At 41.0% G+C, this 15,199-nt stretch overlaps 1 protein-coding gene across 5 annotated transcripts in view; it reads left to right on the top strand.

Annotated features, from left to right (window-relative positions):
- nhsl1b (NHS-like 1b) overlaps window positions 1-15,199 on the top strand; it is a 122,432-nt gene that overhangs the window by 22,124 nt on the left and 85,109 nt on the right. The window lies entirely within an intron of this gene.

The following is a 15,199-nucleotide window of genomic DNA, read 5'->3' as shown; positions in this document are numbered from 1 at the left end:
TTCCCTTCCATTCTTTAACTTAACTTCCAAACCTCAGTCAGTCTCACTGTGGTATTTAGCTCATTGCATTTCCTCGGCCCCCTCTCTCTCTCCCCTCCCTTTCCTCTCTTCAACCGCCCTTTTATTTCTCCCTTTCACTCTCTTTTTTTATGCATCTATTCTGGAAGTGTTTTTTGGACGGATCTGTGTGCCGTTGAGGCTGACAAGTCAGACAGGGCTATACACAACAGAGAGGGGAAAATAGAGGCTAATTCCCTCTGGCAGACCAGCGTAGTTACACGCTTAAAATCACCCACACTCACTCACACACACACACAGATTCTTGGCCTGTCTTGAGCCCTCCCAGCAAGCTGACCATTCTGCCACCGTCACAACTCAGTAGCTCAATAGAAAGAGAGGGAGACGAAAGGAGAGGATAAGGTGGAGGTGAGGGAGGATAAAAAGTAAGAATAGAAGTGTTGGAGACAGCTGGAAGGAAAGAAAGAATAAGTGAGTGAGAGTGAGGAATTTGATGCCTTAAATAGATCTACCTTTAGTACATTCATGACTATTTAATTAATGTAACTAAAGCTGCCAAACAGCCATAAAACATTACATTCTTTGATATTATATTTGCATATATCTACTAGTGGACTGTATTTATAACAATATACACTCACCGGCCACTTTATTAGGTACAAGATGTACCTAATAAAGTGTCCAGTGCTAGTACCGGGTGGTCTTCTGCTGCTGTAGCCCATCTGCTTCAAGGTTGGACGTGTTGTGCGTTCAGAGATGGTATTCTGCATACCTTGGTTGTAACGAGTGGTTATTTGAGTTACTGTTGCCTTTCTATCATCTCCAACCACTCTGCCCATTCTCCTCTGACCTCTGACATCACAACAAGGCATTTCCGTCCACACAACTGCCGCTCACTGGATATTTTCTCTTTGTCGGACCATTCTCTGTAAACCCTAGAGATGGTTGTGCGTGAAAATCCCAGTATATCAGCAGTTTTTGAAATACTCAGACCAGCCCGTCTGGCACCAACAACCATGCCACGTTCAAAGTCACTTAAATCCCCTTTCTTCCCTATTCTGATGCTCGATTTGAACTTCAGCAAGTCGTCTTCACCACGTCTAGATGCCTAAATGCATTGAGTTGCTGCCATGTGATTGGCTGATTAGCTATTTGTGTTAACAAGCAATTGAACAGGTGTGCCCAATAAAGTGGCCGGTGAGTGTATATAGACCTCATTAGCTATATTTCTTTTTATTGGTTTATTTCAGTTGTTTTTGGGTTGTCCGTCCGTCCGCGTGTCATACGTACGTCTGTACATCCGTCCGTACATCCTTCCGGTCCATTCTCGTGAACGCGATGTCTCAGGAAGTTCTTCAAATTTGGCACAAACGTCCACTTGGACTCAAGGAATGAATTGATTCGATTTTGGTGGTCAACTGTCAAGCATCTTTGTGGCCTCACAGAACACGTTTTTGGCCGTAACTCAAGAATTCATATGCTAATTATGACAATTTCACACAAATGTCTAACAAGATAAAACGATGAAGTGATGACGTTTTGGACAGAAATGGATGTAAACTGCAACTTCACTGGTTGGCGGAGGCATACAAACGCAAGGCAGTAATTCTGGTTATAAATGCAGCATATCAGGATGAACAAGCATGTCAGACTGTGAGTTGAACATTGAGACGCTCTGGTCGATGCTGAATTCCCGACTGTAAACGGCGAAATATAACAGGATGTACTGTCAAGTTTGGGATTTACAGTAATTGGAAAAAACACTAAAAGTGTCCCACTACTACATTTGCATCATTTTAAGCCCCTCTGTTGTTGCACATTATGTTTATTTTTGTTATAAATTAATCATTGTCTGTCATTGCAAATGAGCTGAAGAAAAGGGCAGAGGGGAAGGAGAAAGAAAGAGTGGAGCGGTCAGGAGGGGAAGGGGGGGGATGAAGAGAGAGAGGGAAGAAAGGAGTTTATGGTAAACAGACGCTAACTACATAACTGGGTGTCCTAATTGGGGCAGGGAGGAGTGTGTGTGTGTGTGTGTGTGTGTGTTAGAGTGAGAGGCTCTCCAGGAAAACAGCTGTCTGCGTGGCTTCTTGAGGCTGGGGGGCACCAGGTCGCAGAGAGCCCCCTTAACCAGCTAAGCAGTCTAAACACACACACACACACACACACACAGACACACACAGACACACACACCCTCCTGTCTCCTCACCATATGGGAACCCAACCCAGTAGGCCTTTCATGTGGTTGTGGGCTGGGGAAGGGAAGGGATGGGATGGGATGGGAATGGAGGCAATTTCAGAAGCAGGGAGGTGACACACGAGGTCTAAGCAGTTTTCCTCCTGCGCTCCTCCTCGTCCCATCCCTTTGTTTCTGCTTGCACAATTTGGGGTACATATTTTTTTCGCAACAGAGCGGTTTGCGGTTTGGGTTCAACCCCCGATAGTTTCCCATTCTCTGCCAAAGTTTGGGCGTAGTGCTTTTGGGTGTAGTTGAGTTTTGCCACATGTGTGCTTAAACTATTAAAGGTCACACCCCCAATACTTGGCTTTTTTTCCCACTCACTCAAAACACTGATGTAATACAATTGGATAGGCATCGTACTGTAATTAATCATGTAACGTCTGAATATGTTACATCTATACAATGCTAAAAATAAGCTCTAACTCCTTCTCCTTTTACACTGACTGTATTTTCAATCACGTGTGAACTACAAACTCCAATTTGACATAGATGTGTGGCGCTGCCCTTCTCATTTCAGCCTCTCCCTCATCTCGTTTAATCTCTCCTCCCCATCGCCCAGCCTCACACAGAAGCCCATTGTATGAGCTCACGTCTACCAGCCACTCATAGCATGGCCCAGACGGCTTGAAACGTAGTAACACCATAAGTCACACGTACACACACACACACACACACACACACACACACACACACCAGTTTGCTCTGGTTTTTCCTTGTGGGTCACTGGGATACTGTAAATGGAATCAGGTCACATTTCCATACACCCATGCAGAGAGATGAATGTAGTATCATTGTAGCAGATGCAGTTTTAGATTTCCAAACTTTGCATTCACCTTTCACGCATAAACACAACACACATTCTTACCTTGATATGAATATCATGCATGAGGATCATGTCCTTTCCCTCAGGTGTGTGTTTTTGTAAAAACCTTTTCAATCTCTGTATCTCGTGTCACCCTCTAGCAAATCTGGCTTCTCGCTTCATTTCAGTTTATGAGTTTGTTCATGATAACATTGATAGAGAAGAGCTTGGTACTGTGGTCAACATTAAGAAGCACAGTGATTAGTCTGATTTTTTTTTTTTGATTAGTTCATTGCACTGTTTGCATATTGTGTCAACGTTGTACGGGCACTACATGGAGCTGATTAGTAATAATGAATCACTGAGGCGACTGGCAGCGTTTTACATTAGCTAGGCTGATTGCAATAATGTATTCTGGGTGATTGATTGCTTTTTGGCACCAAACAGGAAGAGAGTTACTGTTCCTCCAACACAGCTTATGCTGGGCCCACGCTACACGAGAATCAAGCCAATTTTGGGCCCACTTCCCCCCCTCCCAGCAATGGTCAGCAAAGCCCAGATTTTTTGAAGGCTCTAAAGATTATCTTTCCAGATATTCCTGTGGTGTGATGCATGTTAAGAGTGTATTTTACATTTCCTTATCGGCCTGGATGTTCAATATTCATAGTCGGATATCCTGTCGTGTGTGTGTGGGGAACCCAGATGACAGCCTATGACGCAGTCACGTGGGAAAGAACGATAGCTGATTGAGAACCAAGCTGACTGAAGAAGGAAGAACAACCACTGCATTCCTGGAGGCCGCGGCTAATGCAACTGTGAAGCATAAAGTAGTAATAAGACGGACCTCAGAAATGGAGGACCAACTTGTTGATTTGTTGCAACAACACAAGTATTTATTTAACATGTCTCCATGACTTCATTCATACTTTTTTTTGTATTCATTCATTTCAATTTTCAGTACAAAGTAGTGCAAAACCTAATATCACTAATTCTTCCTGACTGTCATCCGCAATGTTTGTTTACACTAAAGTCACGTCTGATTGCGAGAGATTTTGCGAGATTTCCGTTTTTTTTTTTTTTTGTTCTTGTTCATGAATGGAATCTGTTAGTGTGTGTTGTAGCCAAACCGTTGCTCACCACACACTATAGGAACAAAACTGTTAAATTTAACACAACACGTCGTCATGTGTGGCGTCTCTCACATTTTCAACATCTTTTAGGATTTTAAAAATCTTTTAGTGTGGGCCAACCTTTAGCTAAATAGAGCGGAGTTTCTCCCAAAGACAGATGACTGATGGGAGCCTGAAGAATTCCCAAAATTCCTGTCATCTTAAACAGAATGAAAGCAAAACAAATTCACAATGAGCTAATCTTGACTGGTGGGAGTTGAGGGAGCGTCATTTCCAGAAACTCTTACTTTGACAGTATATATTATTGATATATCGGCTTTAGACATCTCTATTATCAACAGGCACCATTCTAAATGAAATTTTGAATTAATTCATGGACACACACACACACAGTCATTGCTCTCACTTGTTGTATTTCCAAGACTTGAATGTCACATTTGAGAAGAGCTGAACCCCTGAGAGACAATACAGACGCAGTTCCTGCTGTCTTTATATGTGTGGTCAGTGTGCCCTGCTACTGTGTGGTGGTGACATTTACTGATAGCACTCTCTGGCTGTCTTTTCTTTGCTGCAGCCGTCTCTGCTGATACTGTCCAGACACACAAGTTCAAAATACTGCTGCCTCACGGTGCAGCAACTCTTGTTACTCCCAGAATATTAGACCAATTGGTGCTTGTTTTAACTGCATCTGTTTGTTCACTCTGTCGTCCATCCTCTTTGTTTGACTTTGACTCAGGAATCATCATCAAATGTTTCTAAACTCAATCAAACATCTTGTTTCATTCTGTGGTCTCACTGGTGCCAGACAGCGAAGCTCATCCTCTATTTATGTATGTGTGTTTCTCTCTATGCAGATCTGTGTGTGTGCACTGCTGTATCCTTAATTGTGTGTTTATGTGAGTCTTATTGAGGGCCTTGTCGACTTTTCTCATGGTGCTAATGAGTGTGAATGTGGCGTCAAATGCTGAGGAGTGTGAGAAAAGGTCTGGTCTCACACACACACACCCTCAGTGTGAAGGCAGAGTTAAAATGCAAGGCAGCCCATGTGGCAGTGTTTTCACTCCCGCGTGTCAATCCAGAGCAAACCCATTCAACCACAGCAGCACGGCGTCACTCTGAGTGAGTGAGTGTGTATGTGTGTGTGTGGTGACATGTTAGCGTGTACTTGTTCATATTCAAAACACACCCTTAACAGTAGTTGGTCTATTCAGCATTTTTAGAGAGCTTTGAGGTTTTTCAGTTGTTGACTCTAGTCTTTTTCATTTAGCTGTTGGCTCCTTTTCTGCTCTTTGTTCGTTTTCATGTTTCTCTTTTGGTTTGCGTGTGTCTCAATGCTATTGTTTTTTTTACATCAGGGAGTAAGGGTAATTGAAGAGACAGAGGAAACGAAGAGAGGAAGGAGGAGAGGAAATGCACGAAGAATGAAAAGAACGAGGAAATCCGTACTTTGTGGAAATGTTCCTTGTACATACGCAGACAGAGAAAAGTTGTGAAGACGAGGGAAATAGGGTTGTAACGGTGTGGTATGATAACCATCTCAGAAAATATCACGGTATACAACATTACACTGTCTATTATTATTATTATTATTATTATTATTATTGTAATCCTGATAAAAAAATAGCATGTAACTATATAATATGTAATATAACGCACGTCTTTACCTTTAACTCACAAACACACGCTCAGTTATATCAGTTTTTTTCAATACTGTAGATAAGGAAATGTCCACATTATGATAACCGTCAATTTAAATACCGCAGTATACTGTGATACTGGTATACCGTTACAACCCTCGTGAAAACAGGAGGAATATGCAGCATTCAAAGATGAATAGAGCTAGAAAATGTGATTGTGACTGAGACGAGAGATGGTGAGATTAACTGAGATTCAGTCCACTATGAATGTATGAACTGGTGCGGGGAAGATGAAGAACAAGAATTATCAAGACTCCAACAAGTAAAAGCCACTTCAAAGACTGCACTTGTACTGGGAATTTCCCAGATGTGAACAAGGTACAACTTTTGTAAAGCAGGGCTTTGTAGAAAAGGTGAAAGACGGGTTTGTGCTAAATGAAACCCTATACAAACAGGTTGAAGTAGTTGGTCAATGGGTTGGGAGGATAAGATGAAAGAAAGCAAGTATGTTGATGTGGTTTTGCAGGGAAAGTCTTTTTGTCAACCACTATACTTCTGTTCTTTTTAGTCCACCTCATTTCCTCCCTCTCTTACTTACTGTACCTTGTCTTGGTATTTAAGTTAACCTCTTCTCCCTGTCCACACTTCACACCATGAACTAACCCTTTGTCAGAGATGCATTTCCCAGCATCCTGTGGGAGATGGCGCTGTCAACTATATCCTGTTCCATTTCCCGTCCCTGTCGCCATCCTCTCCAAACCCCAGACCCTTGACCATTCACTCAGACCTCAGAGGAAAAACGCTCTTCAGCGGACAGCTGCCTCATCCAATCACTTCCCTCAGATTGTTCCCTTTGATTGTTCCCTCGTCCAGCGCAGCGTCACCAGCCACAGGATGTGACACGTCTCTCACCGCTGTTTCCTGCTGGATTGGAAAAGTAGAACAGTAGTGATGAATTGTCCTGCGGAAAGGGATAGTCAAAAAGGTTTTCCGGATGCTTTGCGAGTTATGATTAAGGCAAACAATGCAAGCGCCGGGGCTGAGAGTTGTTCACACACATAATCACCTTTTTCACTGGCTTTAAACATACTTGAGGCCACAGTTGAATTCATACAGACTAACTTTTAAATGAGGTGTGGTTGCAGGCTCTGATCAAGCCAGTTTCTCCTATCTTTTTCTGGTTCAGTTGAACTTTGTGTGCTCCGAGTGTGATTAATGTTTGTGAAAGCCCTCCATGATCACATCAGATGGAGAAAGCTCTTTGTCTGCTTGAGGACCGGAGAGGAGTGGATGGAGAGAGGAGAAAAACTGTTGAGAGAGAGGACAAAGAAGAAAGCTAGAGGGCTGTAAAAGGCCATGATGCACATACAGAAGATGGATGATAGGAGGCTTGAAGCAGAGACACAAGGGTAAATGTAAAGACAAAACACTTTGCATTTACATGTAGAGGTGAAGAAAGTTGCATTTGAGGTGTTGAGGTTCATAGGACTGTTAGAGCTGCACATGCTCCTAAACATACCAACATAAAGTCTAGGGCTGTCAACCGATTAAAATATTTATCCGTGATTAATCGCAAATGAATCGCACATTTTTTATCTGTTCAGCATTCCATATGCGTTAAAGAAATTAGTGGCGTTAAAACAAATTTGCGTCAAAGCATTATTGTCACGTTAACTTTGACAGCCCTAATAAAGACAAGAAAATATAAAATATATAAAACTCAGGAATCAATGTTAAGTAGACACTTACACTAAATTTCAGTTGTGAGTTTGCAACTTTTTCTGCTCCTGTGTTTAAATAAGAGTCCTCCGTAGGCCACAAGTTCTCCTTCACCAAACTGACTCACATCAAATTCAACCTGACTGTTCGTTGGGCTTGATTGCTCAGCAGCTTAACCCTTCAAAGAACCTATAGAAGTGTGGTCTTGCCTGTGTAGGTGCCGGTGACCCCCAACTTGATATCTGAAAGGGGACCCGAGGACCCGTTGGAAAAGTGTACGGGCCATGCTGCATCGCCCCGGCAACAACCGCCACTGGCAGATAGCATCCGCATCACCGTAGCAACCTTGGGGTTGAGAGGTTACCGGTTAGGGGCCCCCCTTGAATGCACCGCTCCCTCCTCACACACACCCCTCTTTCTTTATGACAGCTTTTTGATTGGCCAACGTGTGTGTGGGCTCTGCACGCGTGCAGCGAGGCGGTGCAGAGGTTGCAGAGTGTGATTGTGAGAGTGGGTGTGTGTAGTCTTTAAACTGATGTTAGGGTTGCCATGCTACTTTTGTTGGTGTGTAGGGGCCAAACTTTGTTTGTGGCATGATCAGATAACATCATGCCTGTTAAAGGAATTAGGATTTGGAGCCGGAAGCAAAGGAGGAACCCTTACGCAGGTAGGTGTTTGTGTGAGTGGGAACGTGTGTCTATAGGCAAATTATTTACACACATGCATGACTCACTGGAAGAATTAAACAGCTGAGGGTGAGAAGGGGAGCTGAAATAGAAACGTGTGAACAGTGTGAATTAGAAAAAGAGAGAATGAAGAGGTAGAGATAAAACGCTTGTGGTAATAGTGCCGTAAGAAGGCTTTGTTCAGGCTGTTAGTTTGCTGGGATGTCATGGTGAGGAGCAGCAGGAGGATCCTGGGTCTGAACACTGAATGGAAACTGATGGAGAGGTAGACGGACTCGTCACTTCAGGTGACGTCTCTGATTTCTATTCTATTTGTGTGTTGATGGTTAATGGGGTGTGTGTGGTAACAGGTGCAATGGCTTTCCTCCTTTGATCCAAACAATAGTTTTATTACTGACGACAGAGTTGTGACAAACTGGTCTAGCTGGCTGTTTGTCAGCAAGCTTGTGCATTGTTAGAAGAGGATGCATCTTTTTATAAGTGGTGTAATCTTTGGCTTAGAGGTTCAGACAGACTCTTGTGATTAATTGTGGAACAATCAGGTTATATTGTTTCACAGTAGCAGGTCAGAAGGTGTAGCCTTAATCCAGTCAGGGACAGGAGTGGAACCACAGGATGATACTATTACAGTAACATATTGTGACTATTTACCATGCACCATTTAAATAATTTAACCTACATTATTGTATTATTTATTAGGGGTTTCATATTTGGAAACGCATGACACACTGTACCTCCATCCGACAGAAGACTTATGTTGAGGCTGATGTATTTTGTGAGTCTGAACAGCAAGAATTCAAAGGATTTCATTTAACAAAAAATGTATACATTCCTTTATTCATTAATTACGATACATTTTTTAATTTTGCATTAAACCGCATGCATTGAAAACATCTTTTCTGCTATACTCTGAAATCACTTGTTTATTTAGTACACATAATAATAGCCTACAACATAAAGCTTATTATACTGAGTAGGGCTGTCCTCGACCAAAGAAATTCTTAGTCGACTAACACTCGTATGATTTTGTTGATTTAATCGACAGATCTATGAAACTGAGTTTCTCCACAAAGAATCACACAAACACAACCACTTTAAATTGTGTTTACCAGAGATGTGCTCATACGTTTCTTGGAAATAAGTCATTCAGCATTAAAAAAAGACCAAAAACGACCGACTAATTGACTAATCGACTAAGAGGGGGCAGCCATAATGCTGAGTTTTTGTTTACACTGTGTCAGAGAGGTGTTGAGTCTTGTTATTTTGCACGCTACAATTTTGGATGCTGTTGAAATTTATTGCTTTATATTGTAAGAAACAAACAAAAACATCATGATAAGCCTAAAAAACACCTAATGAACTGACAATGCACGACCTAACAAACAGCTTCTACTGTATATGTTGAATAAAACATTGTTAATATGTTGTTATTATAAGCATACTTGACATGGTGGAGAACGTAATGATTTGAATGGTCATTTAATCATTTACTTTGAATGACTGTCATCCTTTGTGTAGCAGGAGGAGAGGTCTCACTGACCTGTATCAAGCACCAGGTTCCCTCTCCCTTTCTCTTTTCTGCCAACGAACACACACACACACACACACATACACACATACACACACACACACACGCACACACACCACCTTTCACCACCCTACTAACCACATATCCAAGACGTGACTTTGCTTATTAGCAGTGCTGCTGTAGTATTCATCAACACGTTTCTCTCTCACTCTCTCACACACACACATCACACTTTTTCTATTTTAACCCACATTATCAGTTGCGATGTATTTGTTACCTCATCCCTCCCTCCTTCTCCCAGTGTGATTTTCTTTTCCTTTTTTAACACGCCTGATGTATGATTTTACGTCAGTGTTTCAGAATCCTTTTATAATCTTCCTTATACGCGGTTCCTTTTAACTGTCTTTTATTATCTAATATTCTGGGGTCAGTTCTCTCTTTTCTCCCTCATGGAAAGATAAGTGCTAGCAGACATAGTGCTGGAATAGAAACAGGATGTCTTTTATGAATGAAAATCTAAATGGAATTTGTGAAACTCAATTTGAAATGAACTGTAATGTCCTGACATTCAACATGTCATAATTAATTTAACTTGTAGCTGTAATTTTAAATTTTGTTGTTACTACTAGTATTAGATTTCCATCGTTGCTTCTGTACTTCATTACGAATATTTTCAGTTAGTAACTAACTCATGTCAAAGAGTCTGTCTGCAATTGGAGGTTTGATTGATCGACCTACATCATGAGGGTTTACCAACCGATACCGTATACTGAATAAACTGAGTGAAAACTAGTTTAAAAAAAATGACTGTTTCATATTCCAGTGTTACTGGATTAAAAGTTTGTTTGGTTTTCCTTAAAGGAACAGTGTATAACCTTTTAGATGGGTCTATTAGCAGAAATTGAATATGAGTAATATAAGTATGTTTTCTTTAGTTTAGAATCATCTGAAAATAAGAGTCGTCATGTTTTCTTACCTTAGAATGAGCCGTTTATATCTACATAGGGAGCAGATTCGGGTTTTTGCGTCGACCACTGTAGTTCTTCTCCACGCTCGGCACGCGGGAGAAGCTTCAGTTGGTTGCAATCTGCAACCTCACCTTTAGATACCGTCAGTTCAAACACACTGCTCCTTAAAAGAAGTTGGATCTCTTACGTCGGTCTTAATTGAGAATTGAAAATAGATATTTGTTTATGATTGTTTTTGATTAAACAGTCAAATGAATTTCTGTTTAGTCCCATAAAGTGTATTTTATGTATCTCTGTGTCAGGCTGCATTCACACCACATCCAATACAGTTTTTCCCATTCATTTTGTATGGGGGTAGTGCATTTGGGCTGTAGTTGTGGCAGCCTGCGAGAGAAAAGTAAAAACGGAATCTACTTTTGGAGAAACACAACCAGACGTCACGCAGCGGTGGCCAATCACCTAATTGCCGATACAACCCAGCCACGAGGGAGCAAAAGACCTTAATCGTTGTGCATAATGGGCCATTAAAGTGACTCTCCCACACTGCCGCACAACCCTACAGAGAATAGCCACAACACCTGATCTGGTGTGAATGCAGCCTCAGTCATCTCCTGTCTGAAGCTTTTACCTCCCTCAGCCTCTCTCTTTCTCTCTTCCTCCTCCTCACATCCGCCTTGATGACCTTGCTGAGCACTGACTCATATACTGCAGTCATTAGCAGAAGGTTGTTTGTCTCTTTTATCATTCTGGCGTGGTTAGAGTTAAGGTATTGAATCTGCCTTCATTTTCTTCATTCTCAAAGCTTCTGCTATTTCTGGATGTTTTGAAAAGTGTCAGCAATCACTGCAAATTTGAAAAACCACATCGGAGTGTAAACATAAGCAGAGATACAACCTAAGCATCTACTGTCTGTGACTGGCACAAAAACATCCTGACGTCTCACTGCCAGTAAACGAGCATTTCCTCTTTCTCCAGAGACATTACTCACTGGATGTTTAAGTGTTTGTCAGCTGTGTCACTTCTTTATTTTTACACGTGTTGACAGCTCTCAATGAGCTTCCATCACGCATGTTTACTGATCTATTCACATCTATAACACAGACGTGTTGCAACATGGCCTTCACGTATATAGGCGTTGAAGTGCACACAAACAAAACTCTCCTGGGGACATTATTGCTTATTATTATGATCTCGATGTTCTCTCAGAGGATTTCATTGTTGTGCAATATGTGATGCAATCTGGTCCTCATCATTGCTGCTTGGCCCCTGATCAGAGCAGACAGCTGTCACTGCCACCATAAATTCCTAAATACACAATACTCTCTTTCTTATAAACTTCTCTAACTAATTATGAAGTGATGGTGACACTTTGAGGGATTTGATTTGCGCTTTCCATGCTGAAAACAAGATATTTAAAGTAGCTTTGTGGCATGATGTGTCCGCCAAATTGTCCTGTAAGTGAGGAGACAAAATATTTAGATCATGATGATGTCTTCAGATGATGGTTTTGCCAAAGTGGAACAAACTACAGGTGAAAGAAATGTGGCAGCAGCAGCGAGTAGTTGGTGTCTCCTCTGTGAGAAAGACTTCTGATTGATGCACAGTTTAAACTTTTCCACCATCCTATCAAATGCACTTATCATAAGTCTCTTTGGACATATGAAACTAATGTACTGTAACATCTCATCTTCTCTCCACATGGTTGTGTTCTGGGACCTGACCTTTACCCGACCTCTCTATGACTCTTTCTCTGCAACTCAACAGGTAAGTGCTTTTATTTGACATGCTGACATTTGACAAATTATTTTCCCACTGATTTGCAAGACAGCACAGTTGTTTTTTTTCAAGATCCAGATGTTATTTTAATATGAGTAACTTCACCTGCTCTCTTCTTTTATTCATCACCACCTCTATCTTATCTTTGTCTGAAAATTGTAGGGCTGTAAATCACATGATTGTCCATATTTCATCGTGATTAATCGCAAATTAATTGTTTTTACACGTTATCGCGTTAACTTTGACAGCCCTAATATATTGTAATTTACTAATTAAACTCCCAATAAACTGTCATGACAGCTGCTTTGACAGAATGATGCCAAGCCGTGATGATTTATAGATTTTTTTTGTATAGTGATACCTGTTGAGCTGGAAGATCTAACTTTTTTAGAAAGATGAATTTTGCGTTTGTGCAAAAGTGTATTTCTCAGCTAGTGGAAATGGCCCACGGGTGAAATGGTGCCTGGTGCATGTGTGAGATCATTAACCTCAGTGTTTTGTCAATGCTGTACCATGCAGAGCCCACAGGCGCCATTCTGTTTTCCTCCCTCTGTCTTTGTATAACTCTCACACACACACATGAACCCACAGTCATACACACTAGGAGCGCCTTTGGTAAGCACCCATAGAGACTCCAGTTCCTTCAGCTCAGCCATGAAATGTTTTCTCACTGTAGTGCGCTGACCTGCTCTCACACCCTCATGACCCATATCACTTTTTCTTCACACTGGTGCTCTCTCTCTCTTGCCAACAGCCTGTAGCTACAGCTGACTTGTCCGACCGGTTCGACCGGCCACTTACATCCCAAGATTTACGAGCCGGTTTTATTATTTTCGCAGGAAAAAAAATGTTTTTGTAAGGAAGCCAAACCTCCACCACAAGGTCTTTTTAAGGGTTTGGGAAGTGCACAAAAGGTCGGAAAGGTGTTGAGAGCATCCATCCGGTGTGATTCCACACAATTTGTCGTTGTGAAAGGCAGTCTGTTTTACTTTATCTTTTACAGGGCACATTGAGCAGCATCTCTATAAATGTGCCATGTTTAGCCAAAAGGTGAATTCCAGGTGTTGTCCCACGGTCAGATGTTGATTTTGCCATTAACCCTTTAAAAACTGATCATTGTTTGCATGATCCTGTTTAAATCAATCTTAAATAAAAACCATAATACCATTCTTTTTGCAGTAGAGAGCTAAGGCTTCTGTCTTTTGCGCCGTCACGTTGCGTTACATGAGGTATAAACCATGGTGAAATGCGCAGCTGATGGCGCCAGAGTATTGCCCTGTAATGGTCGCAGGAGATCGTTCTTTACATGATCCTGTTTAAATCGATTTCGGTCTTTTGTGTCATCACGTTGTACAATCATGATGACGTCATTACGTTACATGCTGATCGTAACGAAACTATTAAAATGCCTGTGCATTCGATTTGCTCATTAAAATTAGCATATCTCAAAAACAAAAAAATGTGCGTAGTTCAAATGACTTAATGAGTGTTAAGAAATCAATATGTTTTCTGTGTTTATTTAATAATATTTTATGATTTTTTTTTTATTTATTTATGACAATTTCAATACTTTTATCAATTATTATGGTTTATTGACAAATATAACCTTTTAACTTAGATTTTACAGATTTTAGGGATATGAAACATTTGAAGAAATGACATGACAATAAGCAAAAATACCAGTGTCGGCACTGGCGGACCATTTCTATTGCAGAGTTCAAAGGGTTAAAACAACAACTTCAGCCACATAATAATATGGAGGGGGTTATTATCATCTTGTATCACATTGGACAAAGTCTTCAAAATCCGTGTAAATGTTTTTGAATCTGGAAAAAGTATGACCTGTAGGAATTGTATTTACCAGCATGTGGTTGCGGTTAAAACATCTCCGTGTTGAAAATGGTTTTAAGACTCAATTAGTTTTCAATCGACTGAAGATGAATTGTGTTTCAAGCTCCACAGCTCAGTTCAGCTCCGTTTAAAATTATTCACTTAATTTCAGTTCAGTCTGGCTCGGTTGAGCCTTCGAAGGCAGCCTATAAAGTTGATCAATAAGCAATCATTTTGAATGACTAATGGGGGGAAAACTGTTAAAAAAGCAGTTAAACTGGAGTTGATGGTCTTTATTTCATCTGTGAAGAAGCCACCTGGGTGACAAATATTCCACCTCTTTGTTTTTAATGGAAAATGAAGATATTTGATCAGAGATTTACTGTATATCTGCTGTATATCTGTGCATGCAGATGTGGCTGTGTGGACTCAGGCGTAGGTGTGTGTTGTACAGGCTCTGCTGGGCTTTCTTCCTCTGAAATGAGGTTAAGTGTGTGTGTGTGTGTTCGTGATGAGAGTGTACTGCTGTGCTGAAGGCTACATTCAGACTCATCTGTGTCTCTACAGGTTATTAACTCTCCTATTCTCAACTCATTACATGAGCCTTTGGGCAAGAAGTAGATGAACTCTCTGTACTCTCTCCTATCTTTCCTTTCTTGTTGGGATAAAAGTGTTCGTAGCTTTAGTAATCATCACAGCACAAAATAGAAATCCATAAATCTAGAAGCCCTGAAGTATTTCTCTGTATAAATAAAAAAAATTTAGAAGGTCTGCACACTGTAGCTCCTTTTAAGTGCAATTTATTTGGCACATCTTAGTTAAAGACATTTCAAGCTCTTCTTCAGACTTAATAAATCTGTACAGAG

The sequence above is a fragment of the Sebastes umbrosus genome, chromosome 18 (assembly GCF_015220745.1).
Source record: "Sebastes umbrosus isolate fSebUmb1 chromosome 18, fSebUmb1.pri, whole genome shotgun sequence".
NCBI classification, from domain to species: Eukaryota; Metazoa; Chordata; class Actinopteri; order Perciformes; family Sebastidae; genus Sebastes; species Sebastes umbrosus.
Note: the sequence above shows the minus strand (reverse complement) of the source record. Positions and strands in the feature narration are given on the sequence as shown.